This window comes from Ursus americanus, chromosome X (assembly GCF_024610735.1).
Source record: "Ursus americanus isolate L20-20 chromosome X, mUrsAme1.1.p, whole genome shotgun sequence".
In the NCBI taxonomy this organism is placed as follows: Eukaryota; Metazoa; Chordata; class Mammalia; order Carnivora; family Ursidae; genus Ursus; species Ursus americanus.
Genome location: NC_142164.1, coordinates 30,690,216 through 30,706,087, shown reverse-complemented (window position 1 = coordinate 30,706,087; position 15,872 = coordinate 30,690,216). Strand labels below are relative to the sequence as shown.

The window sequence follows — 15,872 nt, the reverse complement described above, 5'->3', positions numbered from 1 at the left end:
GATCTGGATGTGATTGGATTTAAGGCTACCTTGGAGAGGACTGGTCTAAACAAGACGTCAGGAAGACCACTGGGCCCAGGCAGGAGGTCAAGGAAAGCTGCCTGGGGAAAGAGGTGAATGCCTGCCCAGAACTGGTTCCTCTTCGGTCTTCTCTGGGAGCAACAGCATTTCTTTCTAGAAGCTGTCTGGCCACACATTCACTTGGCCTCCTTTCAGTTTGGGTTTAAAAGTACTATCAAGGGGCACCTGTGTGGCTCAGTCCTTAAGCGTCTGCCTTTGGCTCAGGTCATGATCCCAGGGTCCTGGGATCAAGCCCCAGATCAGGCTCTCTGCTCAGCGGGAAGCCTGCTTCTCCTCTCCCACTCCCCCTGCTTGTGTTTCCTCTCTTGCTGTCTCTCTGTCAAATAAATAAATAAAATCTTTTTAAAATTTTTTTTAAAAAATTAAGATACTACTAAATAATGAAAGGCCAGAGCTGGAGGGCTCTTAGAGAGAGGGTCTAAGGGTCTAAGCCAAGGTGCCAACTATTAGCAGATGTACTTAATTCGGCACAGGTTTTGTGAGAACAGGACCCATCTAAAATGATTTTGATTTTGGAATACCTTTGGGAGGAGCACATACTCTCCCATTTCTGTAGGGAGACCTCTCCTGGACTTACACAGAGTAGCCTGGCCCCAAAACACTCTGCAGTTCGAGCTAAGACTCAGAAACCACACCTTTCCAGGACGTCTTTGCTGCTTTCCAGTTTCCCTTTTCACATCTGTCCTAGGAAGGATCAGCTTCAGCCTGGTTTCCAGCAGCCACCCAAAACTAAGCAACCCCAAAGTCAAACCAGTCCAAACCTTCTCTTAGAAAGCACTTAATTCAAATCTACGAGAGCTTGGCCTGCAGTACTGCCCCAGCCAATACAGGAAGCACCAATACAGGAAGCACTTGGAAGTGGGCCCGCATACGAAGCACGGGCCTTTTCTCTCCACTGAAGATGGGGGACTAGGAGGACCGGGAACTGTCACAGGCAAGGGGGGGGGGCTCAGCCAGGTTCTTCAGTGCCTTGAAAAGAGCCAGAGCACCAGAGCCTCGATGTATCTGCAATTCCCTAGAAGGCAGGTCCACGCAAGGGGTTTTGGTTGCTGAGGTATTAAAAACCAAAACCACCAAAGACCCTGTGACAGGAGCTACCAGCTGGAAAGAAAGCAAAACAAGAAATCCCTAGGAGGTAAATCAAATGTGTTTTTGCAAATGTCTGCTGTGTGTTCCATACTGTCCTGAACACGCTCACGTTCAAACACTATGTCTCACTGTCAGATCACGTGTCCCAATTTGTTGTTCAAAAAGTGTAATTACCGGGGGTGCCTGGGTGGCTCAGTCGTTAAGCGTCTGCCTTCAGCTCAGGGCGTGACCCTGGAGTTCTGGGATCGAGCCCCACGTCAGGCTCTTCCACTGGGAGCCTGCTTCTTCCTCTCCCACTCCCCCTGCTTGTGTTCCCTCTCTCGCTGGCTGTCCTTATCTCTGTCAAATGAATAAATAAAATCTTTAAAAAAAAAAGTGTAATTACTGGGGTGCCTGGGTGGCACAGTCAGTTGAGCAGACAACTCTTGGTTTGGGCTCAGATCATGATCTTGGGGTCATAAGATCTAGCCCCGGGTCAGGCTCCACGCTCAGCTCAGAGTCTGCTTGGGACTTTTTCTCCCTTTCCCTCTGACCCTCGCCCCCATGCTCTCTCTCTCTCTCTCAGATGAATACGTGAATCTTTAAGAAATTAAAATTTAAAAAATGAGGGGCGCCTGGGTGGCTCAATTGGTTAAGCATCTGTCTCTTGATCTCAGCTCAGTTCTTGATCTCAGGATCATGAGTTTGAGCCCCGTGTTGGGCTCCATGCTGGGCATGGAGCCTACTTAAAAAAAAATTAACAATTAACAATTAAAAATCAGAGATTTTACATTAAAATTTTTTTATTTCCATCTTTCCTTGAAAAATCAGAAAATCTGGCAACGTTGGTCCCATACTCTCATGTGGTAATGATCGGCCAGAGCTGAACAGAAGCTGCCCCTACGAGAGGGGCCATGCGTTCTCTAAGTAGCCACGTTCCTCACCATTCCCTACAGCCTCCTCTACTCCTGTCCTGCAGATGGATACAGGGGCCATTTATCATGACATTTGAACTATTGTTTTTCTTCCAGTAAAGAAGATGAGGGGCGCCTGAGTGGCTCAGTTGGTTGAGTGTCGTCTTCATTTTGGCTCAGGTCACGGTCTTGGGCTTGTGAGACTGGGCCCCGCATCAGGCTCTGCGCTCAGTGTGGAGTCTGCTTGGGATTCTCTCTCTCCTTCTCCCCCTCCCCTGACTTGCATGTTCTCTCTCGCTCTCTCTCTCTCTCAATAAATACATAAATAAAAATGGGTTTTTAAAAAAAGATGAAATATTTCTCCTATCTGTGTCTAACAGAAGTAGGAAAACAAATGCTAAATATGTGCCACTTATTTCAAGAAAAACGTAGCATTTTTTGCAAAAACGAAGAATATTGCTATGTATTCAATATGCCAAACAAATGTGTCTTTCAATATAATATATATCCTTCTTGCTTCACTCGTTTAAATCACATGTCTGCACCTACAGCCATAGGAGCTGCCACTTCTGCTTAAAATAAACAGACATGCAGACAGCAGTCTGTAGGCAAGGAAAATGGATTTTTTCTACTACTTTCCCTGCTTCTCCAGCTGGAATTCTGGAAATCTGACTGACAAAAGATTAACAAGAGAAAAACAAACAGTTAATAAATAACACACATAGCAGAAATACACATAGGGGAAACTCAGGGATGAGTAACTCCAAGGGGTGGTTAGAGCTTGCTCTAATATGGCATCTTAACAAAGAACAATAAGTTTATAGAGAAGTGACAAGACAAAGGAAAAGGGTTTGGGCTTCCAAGGGCAGCAAACTGCGGAGATGCAAATATATGGGGGAAACTAATGAAGTAAGATTTGTTTGGGAAGGTCCACACTGGCATCAACTTTCTGCCTTTTTCATGGCCATAATCTTCTCTGGGAGAGGGGATTTAGGGTTGTACTCATTTCTCAGAAAGTTCTGCTTTTAGTTAGATAAGGGAAACTCTGGGAAGGTTCTTTGTGTATCTGTTGAATCTTAAATGCCTTTAGCTCAAAATAATCCTTAATGCCAAAGTGACACATTTTGGGATGGCAGATTATGATCCCCTACAAAACCTAATGCCCTTTGCAGCTAGGAGGACAGTGCCTACTTAGATCCCAGGATCTTTTTCTGTTCTGTTGGTTAGACAGAGGCTGACTGAGGATATCAGGCGATAATCCTCTTTCCTTTTTATCTAAAATGTCCCAGTGATATAAATGTATGTAATCCGTGTTGGGAATGCTGCAGGAACGCGCGCGCACACACACACACACACACACACACACACACACACACATCCTCCAGTTGATTTTATCTGTACAATAAATTTTCGCCCTGAGGATAGATTTTAGATGATACTACAATGCTGTGTGGTGAGTATCTTCCAAGATAACACGGTACACAGTACTGGGCAGGCACTGATATTTCTATACAATTAACTCTTTGTCCACACTTCTCTTAAGGCACGTATCACTTCTTATTATGCATTACACATTTTGTAACTCTCTCACTTTAAGTTCCTTCAGAATAAAATCTGCATCTAGTTCATCTGGATATTCCATGGCGCGTAAAACAGAGCCTTGCCCTGAACAGGTACTCACACCCTGTTTGCTGGCTGGCTGCCTAGATGACAGAATGAATGACCTTCTCCCATAGTCTATTCACTACTTAACCATTTCATTCCCTTTCTTCACCATTTCTCCTTTGGGGGCTTGCAGGTGGAGTTAAGCATCTAGCTATAAAGGGAAGTGAAGGTAGTAACTATTTTTTAAGGTTTTGACACCTCAATCAGGCATGCATATAGTTCATTAGTCCAACATGGGTGTGCACACGTAAGACCATCTGGTCATGATCAAAGCTGTTCTGCTAACCCTGAGGCCTGCCCTCACCCCCAGTAGACGGATCAGCAACTGCCCTTACGACTACTTCAACCTCAAGACTATCGCCTGTGAATGTCAGTCCTTAAAGGCATTGTCCAGAATTGTGGGCTCTACCTCCTGTTCTATGCAGCTCTGGCCCAACGGACTTATAATCCAATTGAAGATATAAATTCTGGAGACAACATGGTTCGATGGTGTTCATCTTCTGTTTTTTTCATTCCTTCGAGAACAGATCACTATGAAGTTTGCAGATACTAATATATGCTTATTTTTAAAGGTTCCTTTACCTCGAATACAGTCATTTTTTATGAGTAGTCAATTATGCCATCTGTGGACAAAACTATAAGCAATCACCAAGAATAAACCTAGTTCTCATATTCCTTTCCAATCAATTCAGACAGTGCCTCTTTCCCTCCACTGAAACATATATATATATTTTTTAAAGATTTTATTTATTTATTTGACAGAGACAGAGACAGCCAGCGAGAGAGGGAACACAGTCAGGGGGAGTGGGAGAGGAAGGAGCAGGCTCCGAGCAGAGGAGCCTGATGTGGGGCTCGATCCCATAACGCCGGGATCACGCCCTGAGCCGAAGGCAGACGCTTAACCGCTGTGCCACCCAGGCGCCCCTGAAACATATATTCTAAATTAATCCTGGATCACAGACACAAGAGCTAGAAACAACCTCGGAGACTGCCTCGTCCAACGCCCTCATCTTATAATGCCTCAGTTTCCTTTTGCTGCTGTAACAAATAACCACACATTTCGTGACTTAAAACAACGCCAATTTATTCTCTTGCAGCTCACAAAGACAGAAGTCCAAAATCAGTCTCACTGGGCTAAAGTCGGGGTGTCAGCAGGGCTGTTTCCCCTGGAGGTTCTAGAGGAGAATCCTTCTTGTCTTTTCCAGCTTCTAGTGACCTGCATTCTTTGGCTTGTGGCACCTTCCACCACCTTCAAAGCACATCACTCCAACCTGTGTTGTCCGTCATCATGTGGCCACTACCTCTTCCTCCCCTGAATCCTCCTGCATCTTCTTCTAATGATCACTGTAATTACCCTGGGCTCACCCAGATAATCCTGGATGGTCACGCCACATGAAGATCCTTAATTCAATCATACCCGCGAAGTTCCCTTTGCCATATGAGATAACGTTCATGGTGCCTAGTGTGGACAGTGCAGGGAGGGGAGCAGTTTTCAGTTTACTACAATAAATGAGGCAACTGGAGCCCAGGAAGAGGTAGCGATCTAGCCCAGGTCACATACCTATTTAGTGGCAGAGCAGAGCTTAGACTTTATGTTTCTTGGCTTTCCAAGCACCACTCACTACAGAGCCAATCTTTTCAGGGTGAACCTCTGTGCTTTCTAATGTAACAATTAGCCATCTTTAAATGGCTAGAATATGAGAATCAGGATCCTCCTCCCTTTTCCAGAAAACACCTGTATATTTTAGCATATCCTTCCAGAGTTATTTTAATGGTAGAAATTTCAGAGTATGCGGCGCCTGGGTGGCTCAGTCGTTAAGCGTCTGCCTTCAGCTCAGGGCGTGATCCCAGCGTTCTGGGATCGAGCCCCACATCAGGCTTCTCCGCTAGGAGCCTGCTTCTTCCTCTCCCACTCCCCCTGCTTGTGTTCCCTCTCTCGCTGCCTGTCTCTGTTAAATAAATAAATAAATTTTAAAAAATCTAAAAAAAAAAAAAAAAGAAATTTCAGAGTAGATCAAGAAGAGAGGGTCGATAAAAGCAACATAGAGGGGCACCTGGATGGTTCTGTCGGTTAAGCGTCCGACCCTTGGATTTCAGTTCAGGTCATGATCTCAGGGTGGTGAGATGGAACCCTACATCGGGCTCCATGCTGAGCACGGAGCCTGCTTAAGATCCTCTCTCCCTCTCCTTCTGCCCCTCCCCCATCTCACGCACACACACACTCTCTCAAATAAATAAATAAATAAATAAATAAATAAATAAATAAATAAATGCAACATAGAGAAGAGGTGTGCCAGACTAGAGTTTTCAGAACAATCTAAACGGACAGAGGCTGAGCTGATTAACAAGACTGTATAATCTTGTTGAGAATTCTGAAAATTACTTTACACAAGTGGAATACAGTGTGTATTACCATCAAATATGAACAAATGAATAAATAGCATATACTCTCCCCTATTGGCCTTCATTAAAGATCTGAGGAAATAGGTATATTTCAGCGGGAAACACACATAAAATAAAACACAAAAGGGAAGTGACTTATATTCATGGACAGTGAATCAAATTGAAATAATTAAGCTCTTATCAAAACAGACGCACTTTTCTCCTAATGATATTTAATAAGAGAATTTTTTAAGTAGTTTGAAATACAGTAGCACGGCAAGTACCATATTCCTAAAAAATCCCCATCACACTAAAGTGGAATCCATAAATCTCATATTCACGAGATATTGAATTCTATGCCTCCTAAGCCGGCTGAGACTTTGCTGAGAGCATAGTAGGAATACATTTTCCATTCATTCTGATTACTACAGAGAAAGCATAAATTCTATTTACCATAAAGAGCCGTGACAAAGAAGCACTCCATCTCTTGGTTACAGTTAATGTCACACTAAATATAAAATTATTGATTGCTGCCCAGATATAAGCTACAAAGCATCGCTCTAAAGATCAATGAATTTAAATTTAAATGCCAACTATAATGAGCATCAAATAAGTCAATACATTTAGTACAGTGCCTCCCTAAAGGGGAATTATCATCAGACTCAACACTTTATCTCCATAGGCAAACGGGTCCCTACAGAAACAGTGCAGTCCTCTCTACAGGCAAGCCGTAGAAATCCACTTGATGTATTCCGTTACGGACAAAGAATTCACGATAAAAACGAAAAGTAATCTTTTGAAGAAAATTGTGGGGACTCTAAACAAAACAAAACGAAACCAATTTGATACCTTCTCACGTATGTCTGATTCCCAAACATTAGGTTCTTTTTGTTTCTGCTCCAAGTTCATCAGTTACTGCTTACCCAGTCATCGGAGACACTCAACCCCTCCTTTGAGGGTTCCAGGTCCTATCCAAGTTTCAAAACCAACGTATACTCTCTTCAGTCACCTCAAGCCCAGTCCGCCTGGCTCCAGAAGCTTCTTTTTCCTGTGGAATGAGCAAAGTCATTTCCTCAATTTCCTCATCTGAAAATGGGGATAAGAAAATAATAAAGTCTCATAGGTTTAGGGTAAAAATGAAAGATGTAACCAATATAGAGAGCCTGGCTGGGAACCTGCCGCCCCGTGGGTGATTATTAAAAAAGTTACTAACCATGATAACGACAGTCATAATCATAATGAGTTTTCTCCATTTAACCTCTCCCCTGTTGGACAGTTGAGATCCTCACACTTGCTGTGTTTCCAACAACTTAGATACAGCCATCCCTCTCTTTAATTCCAGTTAATTCCATTTTCTCTGCAGAGCTTTTTACTTGGCAAGCCCTATCTCCCGTATCTGCCCTAAACATATCTTCCGACTAACTGCAACTCAATCGTTACAGGATGAAATTAACACCTCTCAAGCCTACATTCACAATGAAACAAAATTATGGAATTTTAGAGTTGGAAGTGACCTGAGGACAACTCCAAACATCCTGTGGTCCATGACAGTGTTGACAGTCTTTACCACACAGAGAGAAGGAATAAGAAAGAGATGGTGGGGTGGGGGAGGGCAAGACACAAGTCAGGAGTCAGTGTGAAGTTCTCCCTTAATTGATTATGCAAAGTTCAGTCAAGCTCAACCTCTTCTTATGATAGAAGGAAAATCTAGGAGCTAGAGAAGTGAAGTGATTTGCTCCAAAAGTGAGCAGCACAACAAATCTAGTGACAGAGCTGGAATTAGCATCCAAACCTCCTGGCTCCCCATTCAGGGCTCCGCACTCCGCGGCAGGGCAGGCATCGTGCTGCCTCGGGGCACGTCCTTACACCCGAACAGACTACACTGAGTTCCAGACTGTAAACAACGCTCACTAGCACTGGCCTAACAAATTTGAGGTGCATCTTTACACAATTAAGGCACTTTTAAGCAGCCATGCCCTCCTCGAAAGGACAAACCCTCAACTGCTTGGCTCATTCACACCAGGACCCTGACCTGCTCAGCTCCAACCTATGCTGGCCGCTGGTTCTACTCCTCTTTCCACTATGTCCCTGACTCATCCTTTACATCTGCACGATATCCTTTTCTTCCTGGTGATAACCCATGGTTTTATCTCAAAGTTACGTAGCACAGTATCTGGCCCTCAGTAAGTCTTCGAGGCATAACTGCAGACTAAGTGACCAAATGAATGTCTACGGCCCTGCCTCTCTGCACGGAAATGGAGTCTCGCACCTCCTTGGACAACAACCGGTCTGGACGGACCCAATTCCCAAGACCTCCTACCACCTGGGCAACCGGGAGGGCTGAGAGGGGGAGGTGAGTCTCAGAAGCTCATTGCTTCGGGCGGGCCACGCAGATGCCACATACCGATGACTGTCAGGTAAGCTCCCAAGATACAACCCCACGGGGTTGACACACTTAGACGGGCTGATCTCCGGAGTCTAGAGTCTTTTTATTCCTCATCCTACCTCTCTTCTCCAAGCACTGTTAGCAGAGTGCCTTGCAAGGAGAAGCCATGCGCTCCACACAGGTGTGATGAACTCAACTTCCCTTCATAGCTGAAATCTGCTCCCCGAACCTGTCCCTACCCCCCGCCCCCCGCCCCCCCCCAACATGCGACTGGTAGTCATGTGCATTCCAGTTCTCCCTGAATTAAAAAGAAAAAAAGAAAAGAAAAATGGTCTTTAGTATTACTACCTTCGGTGTGTTTGATTTTCAGCAGAACTGAGCTGTAATTTTTGTGGTGTTGATTCGGGAATTTTATTTTCTACACGGCCTGATACCTCAGGCCTTGCCTTCCCTGAGCAGAGTAGGTGCGGGGCGCCATCCGAGGGTCAGCAATCCCTCCCTCCAACCTCGGCCATGCCATACACTATGTGTCTGCGGTATGAGCAGCAAGCTAGTTAAATGCAGGGCTCTGAGAGCCGCCCAGCTGAGTACAATTCCGGCTCTATCACCTACTTCCCAGCTAAGTTAATTTACCTCTTTGTGCCTACCATTCCTTATCTGGCAAACAGAGATAGCAACCCTTACCAATGGTAAAATAAAAAATCTATTCGGTCTTTTGCCCCATTTCTTGTCACAAAGCTCCTAACGCTCCTAGGATTTTCAGAGGGATGAGAGTGTCTTTTGTTGTTTATCCTGAGCCCTTTTCCACACTTGAGTTCATGCAATCGGTTGACTCAAGGTGGGTCCCCTAGATAGCTTCAAGATGGAGGCTCGCTCGCCAGAAAGACCAAACATGCGGTTCGAGAGATGGCATTTTCTCCTGTATTCCCTGGTGAGGGAGTGCAGGCAGTGGGGGAGAGGGGATGGCACTGGAGATTGAGTTCTAGCAAAACTCTTGAAAAAGGAGACGCGGAGAGCTTGCACGCTGGCGAACTTGGTGATGTGCTGGGAGGGTAGCACACCCGGACAGGGCACCCTGCCCCATGCCTTGCCCTATGTGTCTCTTTGATTTGGCTGGTCCCGAGTTCTATCCATTATAATAAACCGGTAATTGTAAGTCAGGGGCTTTCCTGAGTTCTGTGAGTCATTTTAGGGAACTATCAAACCTGGTGCGGAGGTCATGGGAACATGTGAATTGGTTGTCAGCCAGGGAGAAGTATGTGTCACCTGGGGACCCCCCCACTGGCAGCTGGTCTCTGAAGTGAGTGCAATCATGTGGGACTGAGCCCTTAACCTACAAAAAAGTCTGAACTAACTCTGGGGTAGTGAGTGTCAGAATTTAATTGAATTGTTGGACACCTTGTTGGTGTCAGAGAATTGGAGAATTAGTTGGTGTTGGAAAAGACACCACAGAGTTGATATCCGAAGGAAAAACCAACAGACTGCCTCATAGAGTTGGTCTGGGGATTAAGTAAATTCTATGTGGCACACGGTAGCAAATGATTCATAAAAAGCAGCTTTCACCATTCCTTGCATGACGGTGTGTCTTCATAGCCCGTGAATCACGTCTGATGTCTTCAGCTGCACCCGGAATCCCACCTGGAACCCCAACCAGCTTGGCTCGATCCCTCAGTCCCCGTCTGACTCTGGCCGCTCCTTCTCCTCTTGGATCAGACCTGTCCTACTCTCCCTAGCTACCAGCTGAAATCCTACTGAAATCAGAAAGACACCCACAGCCACCCATCTACGGCAAAGCATGATACTGTCATGTGCTTAACTCTTAGTTCTACTTGCACAATTAGGCCCCAACCATCAGAGGAGACCCTCAGGACACAAATACCTGCCCACTTCAAGGTGAATTTTGTCCCATGTCTTTAGATGCTGGGGTTTGGATAGTCAGCCATCCTCTTCAGATGAGAGCCTTAACCGAGGTTCAGCTCAATCTTCTCCTCCCCATTCCTGCTGAGTCTCAGCATGCCTCATAGACGAGTACCTATTGGTGTGACTTAAAAGGCAGAACAAGACAGTAAGGTAATGATGGTCTCATGACTTTCAGAGCGACTTATTTCCCAAAGGTCTTAATATTGACTTCAATTAGAATTCAAGACGAGGCACTAATCTTTCCAGGATGTTCAAGAAGGTCACCTTTTGTCTAAAAATCGCAGACTTTTTTCATGCGATTCACATATGACCAGAGGTTTCTGACTTCTTTTTCAGAATCTAGATATTCCAGCAAAAAAAAAAAAATTAAATACCACACTTTCTGCTAACACCCCCAGGGAAGAAGTGAATAGAAAGGACCATTGAGACCATGAAGACTCCCCCGCAACAAGAGTCTGCTTGTCTGAGACCACCACAGGAGCCAGAATGAATGGGACTTCTCAGTTGATTTTTTTTTTTTTAAGAATCCTAATCCAATTACCTTCAGCTACCAAAGTCAAAATAAGACTTTCCTGGACAAAGATAGAAGCGAATTCATCTGGACAAGTGAAGTCTGTTAAATTCAAAACCAAACCCCAAACCATCATGCATATGTATCTTTCTTTATATAACAGACTTGTTTCTAAATGTGCTGCACGTGAAAAGCCTTTTTAAAAATAAATTGACCCATATTTTAAGCACACCAGAAGAGCTTGCTATTTAAAGGAGTCTCTGTGAGTCCTTTTGTAGAGCAAATAACCACCCATTAATTTATTTGTGAAATCTGATTTCCACACGTTGCTTTCACTTTAAGAGAAAAATGGTAAGCACCAAGTCATGACCAATAGATCATGCCAGAATCTTGCCATCTCTACACCATAGCTACAATCAGCTGAAAAGATCTGTCTTAGTTCCCAGTCACTGACTCATAATGTCATCGAGTCTGAAAGGACCTTGGAGATCAGGAACCCACTCTTTGACATATCTAAAATAAGATTCCACCCCACAGTCGAGATCATGAAAAATGATGAAGCTGGGCACAACGATATTTTTATGCCTAATCCCGAGCACACAGATCTGCAGATCACGTAGAAGCTAAAGGTACGTATTCTGATCCAGGAGATAAAACGCTGGGCACGTGTAACAAAGGTGGCATCCAACATGGCCCTGGGGCCCTCGTGTGCTAGTGCGATCAACAGTGTATGACCCAGCAAACAGACGCAGGAGGAAACTGAGGCATCAAAGTGTCCTTAGGGGCGCCTGGGTGGCTCAGTCGGTTAACCACGCAACTCTTTTTGTTTTCTTTAAGATTTTATTTATTTATTTGTCAGAGAGAGAGCGCACAAGCAGGGGAGCAGCAGGCAGAGGGAGAAGCAGGCTCCCCGCTGAGCAGGGAGCCCAATGTGGGGCTCCATCCCAGGGCCCTGGGATCATGACCTGAGCCGAAGGAAGACGCTTCACAGGTTGAGCCACCCAGGCGTCACAAAGCATCTGACTCTTGATTTCAGCTCAGGTCATGATCTCGGGGTCATGGGATCAAGCCCCGTGTTGGGCTCTGTGCTCAGCAAGGCGTCTGCTTGTCCCTCTCCCTCTGCTCCTCACCCTGCTTACGCTCTCGTGCTCTCTCTCTCTCTCAAGTAAATAAATCTTTAAAAAAAGAAAAGTGTTTATAGGAAGTGCCATGAAGCCAGTAGGGGGAGAGCAGCAGCCCGATTTAGGGTCACTGAGATGGGGGACATTTAGAAGGGACAAGACGGAGGGAGAGTGTTTTCACCCCCTTTCCCAAGCAGCCGGTACGCTGCCACAGTCACCGCCCTAAGCAGTCCTATTTTTCACAACTTCCTTATACATCTTAGCACTTCAGAAACCACAGGTATCCACTGTTTCACATCTCCCCACAGCCATCTCTACCTGCTCCAAGCCTCCCCAATAAAGGAACCCTTTACCCTCCTCATCTTCATTAACACTCACATGGCACGAATTACAGAGATCATATTGTCTACTCTAAACAGGAACACACTTCAAGTATTTCCGTACCTGTTCCCTCCATCCGTCAGAGATCTGAGATAGCTTTCATGTAAAAACATGATACAACAGACGGAAAATATAACACACTGCTATAAAGGCAATTTTAGAGGTGCCCACCAAAGAGACCAAAGCAAAATGGCTCAGCAACAGAGCTTTTCTGGCGATCTGCCTGGGTACAGACAGAACTTAGAGGACCCTGGGGAGTAGATGTTAATTTATAGCTGGGACTCTCCCTCTGACATATCAACTATCTCCATCAGACTTTGGCCGGGAGAACGTGGTTATACTTGGAACGGGCCTATAATTGGGGAGGGAGATTGTCACCGTAGGCAGTATGTAATTAAGTGCCAAACGGAGTGGCAGGCAGTTCTAGGGGTGATCAAAAGCAGGAAAATCAGTGGGAGCTGCAGTGTCCGCAGAACGCTTTCTGGGGCAGCCAGAGAAGAGGCTGGGAGCCTGCCCATCTCAATTGCTCTCTGACGATGAGGACAGAGCTTCTATAACTTACCTTCCGCCTCGCTTTCTCAGTGGTCACACCTACCCTTGGCCTACAGGGGGCCGGCTCCCCCCCGGGGAGCCCAAGGAATAAAAGAGCATCCACTCCCACGAAAATTTCAGGGCACGAGTACGAATCTTCACACGTGAAAGGTGAAACATTCTGTCATTGAGGGTCCCGAGGAGCACTGGTCTATCATGGGACTTGGTGATTCTAATGACATATCCTCCACTGGGAGGGAAGCAGCCGCTCTGGGAGTAAGCGGCCATCATCTGTGGCCCAGGGACGCGGCACCTCCAACTTCGTCAGGTGCTCGGACTCTTGGCAAAATGAATATTCCAGAGTCCTGAGATGCACACGCGATCACGGGCTGGGTTCCCTGCACAAGCTGTAGATCTTCCTAAAGATGCCCATTCTCACCCTACCGGATCTGGCATCCCTGAGAACACTCTTATTTACACACTTATCTAACACAGTTCTCACCAGAAGGACATATAATAATACAAATGCTGCCAATAGTAGAGTTTGGGGCGTCTGGGCGGCTCAGTCGGTGAAGCGTCTGCCTTCGGCTCAGGTCATGATCCCGGGGTCCTGGGATCGAGTCCCACGTTGGGCTCCTTGCTCAGTGGGGAGTCTGCTTCTCCCTCTGCCTGCTGCGCCCCCTGCTCGTGTGCACGCTCTCTCTCTCTGACAAATAAATGAATAAAATCTTTAAAAAAACAAAAACAAATGCTGCCAATAATACATAAAAAATATAAGTAACACTTCCGTAGCATTTACTATATGCCAAGAGCTGTTCTATGCTATTTACATATGTTAAATCATATGATCCTTGTGACGAAAATGCTGCTGTTGTTGCCCATGTCACAGACAAAACTGAGGCCCAGAGAAGGAAAGGAACTTGCCCAGGGTTCCACAATCAGTATAGGTCAAAGCTGCAATTCCAGCCCAGGTTAACTGGTTCCAGAGTCTTTGCTTTTTTTTTTTTTTTTTTAAGATTTTATTTATTTATTTGACAGAGAGAGAGACAGCCAGCGAGAGAGGGAACACAAGCAGGGGGAGTGGGAGAGGAAGAAGCAGGCTCATAGTGGAGGAGCCCAATGTAGGGCTCGATCCCATAACACCAGGATCATGCCCTGAGCTGAAGGCAGACGCTTAACGACTGCGCCACCGAGGCGCCCCCAGAGTCTTTGCTTTTAACCACTGCGCCATATGGCCTGATCTGTAGAGCAAGAGGCAAAGGACAATTCTTTACTACTAATCCACATCGGCCCAGGTAGATGTAACAGAAAGTCCAGGTAGCAGGGCTGTTCACAGGAGAACCCAGACTAGGCTGCCAACTACATGTTATGATTTGAGAACAACTGAGCAGAATCTCCTGACCGAAAATATCCCCCACCTTCTGTAAAAATATCCCAGATTTCTACCATTCAAAAGTCACTTCTCTACTTCCTAAAGGCTTTTGCATTTTCAAGAATCCCTATGAAAAGGTAAATATCACAGGGCAAGGTAATCCCTTAAATCCCTACCAGGCATCTACAGTGTGACTAAAAAAAAAAAAAAGTTCATTGAACTTGCACTCGTAAGAGTTGGCTTCCAGCTCTAATGCCAATTATAACTGTGTGACGTCGGGCAAGACGCTTCACCTCTCTGAGTCTCGGTTTCTTTATCTGTTCAATGGCAATGGTAACACCTGCTGTGACTCCCTCACAGGAGCGTTACAGGAATTTAATGGTTGCAAAAGCATTTTGCAGACTTTAAAGGGCTCTACCGCGATAAGCTGTTCTTATGATCCGCTAAACTCCTGGTAAGAAAATATGAATTAGCTGACCACCAAAGAAATGTATGCAGCCAGTGTAAGACGGACCGACAAGGCGTAAACCAAAAAGGATCATGGCCCAGCCGACTCAAAACCGTCCGCCTGGGCAGCCGAGTTTCTTCGGGGCTTGATCACACCTGACCAGGACTCCCCACGGGCTTAGCTCTGGTTCTTCTTGACTTTGGCTCCTGTGGCAAAACACTCTTGGCTTGGCATTCCAGGCCCCAGGGCCCCAGACTCCACTCAGTGTCTGGGCCCTAGTACTATTTCTTGACTTTCTTTTCTAGTGTGTTGCTACTGGCAGCACCCATTCTCGGCCCCATTTCTACCTGGGACCTAACATACCTTCCCGCTGTCTGGCATCCTCGACTCACCCAGCTCCCCAGGTACACCAGCACCCTGGAACCTTGCTTCTCTGCCTCAGTCACGAAGTGCCTATGGAGCACCTGATATGGGACAGGCATAGCACTCCCTCCTCCAGGCGAATGCTTCCTCTGGCTCCAATAGCAGGGAGCTGGGGGTGACAGGCAGGGCACAGGGGCACCAAGATGGAGGTGCGGAAGACGGAAAAGTAGGACAGAAGGTAAAAGGATAGTCTTTGTCTGCTCTGCTCTTTTGCAGAAGAGAGTATAAACTGTCATAGAGGGGCCTGCTGATTAAGCATCTACTCTGAGCTACACATTTGGAATATAAACATGAAAGGCAAAATGCCTGAACTCAAAAGGCTTGACATACAATGAGGATGATGGGCAGGCACAGAGACAGGGGTCTCTGCAGGGGCCCAAGCGCCTCTAAGGAAATACTGTTGTAAGGAAGCCCTGTTCCTTTGGTCACCGATTTGTCCTCTAGAGGCCTTAGGTAAAACATGATTATAATACAGCAGTTTGAACATGGGTGCCAAGTTTGTTCGAAATACTAATTGTGATGGGCTACTTTTTCTGCCACATGTCTTTTCCCTTCAGTTTTTCCTCTCTCTCTCTCTTTTTTACTGGGATATAATATACCTACAGTAAAGTGCACAAGGCTTATGTGACTCACTTGGTAAATTTTTATTTGTGTATACACCAGCGTAAC

General features: G+C 45.8%; 1 long non-coding RNA gene across 1 annotated transcript; it reads right to left on the bottom strand.

Moving 5' to 3' along the window:
- Nucleotides 1–6,373: 6,373 nt before the first annotated feature.
- On the bottom strand, nucleotides 6,374–13,661 carry LOC148106878 (uncharacterized). Its single transcript, XR_015723360.1, has 3 exons — nucleotides 13,463–13,661; nucleotides 10,376–10,540; nucleotides 6,374–7,158 (listed from the first exon to the last, which is right to left on the bottom strand). It is a non-coding gene; the product is annotated as an uncharacterized LOC148106878 (long non-coding RNA).
- Nucleotides 13,662–15,872: the final 2,211 nt, after the last annotated feature.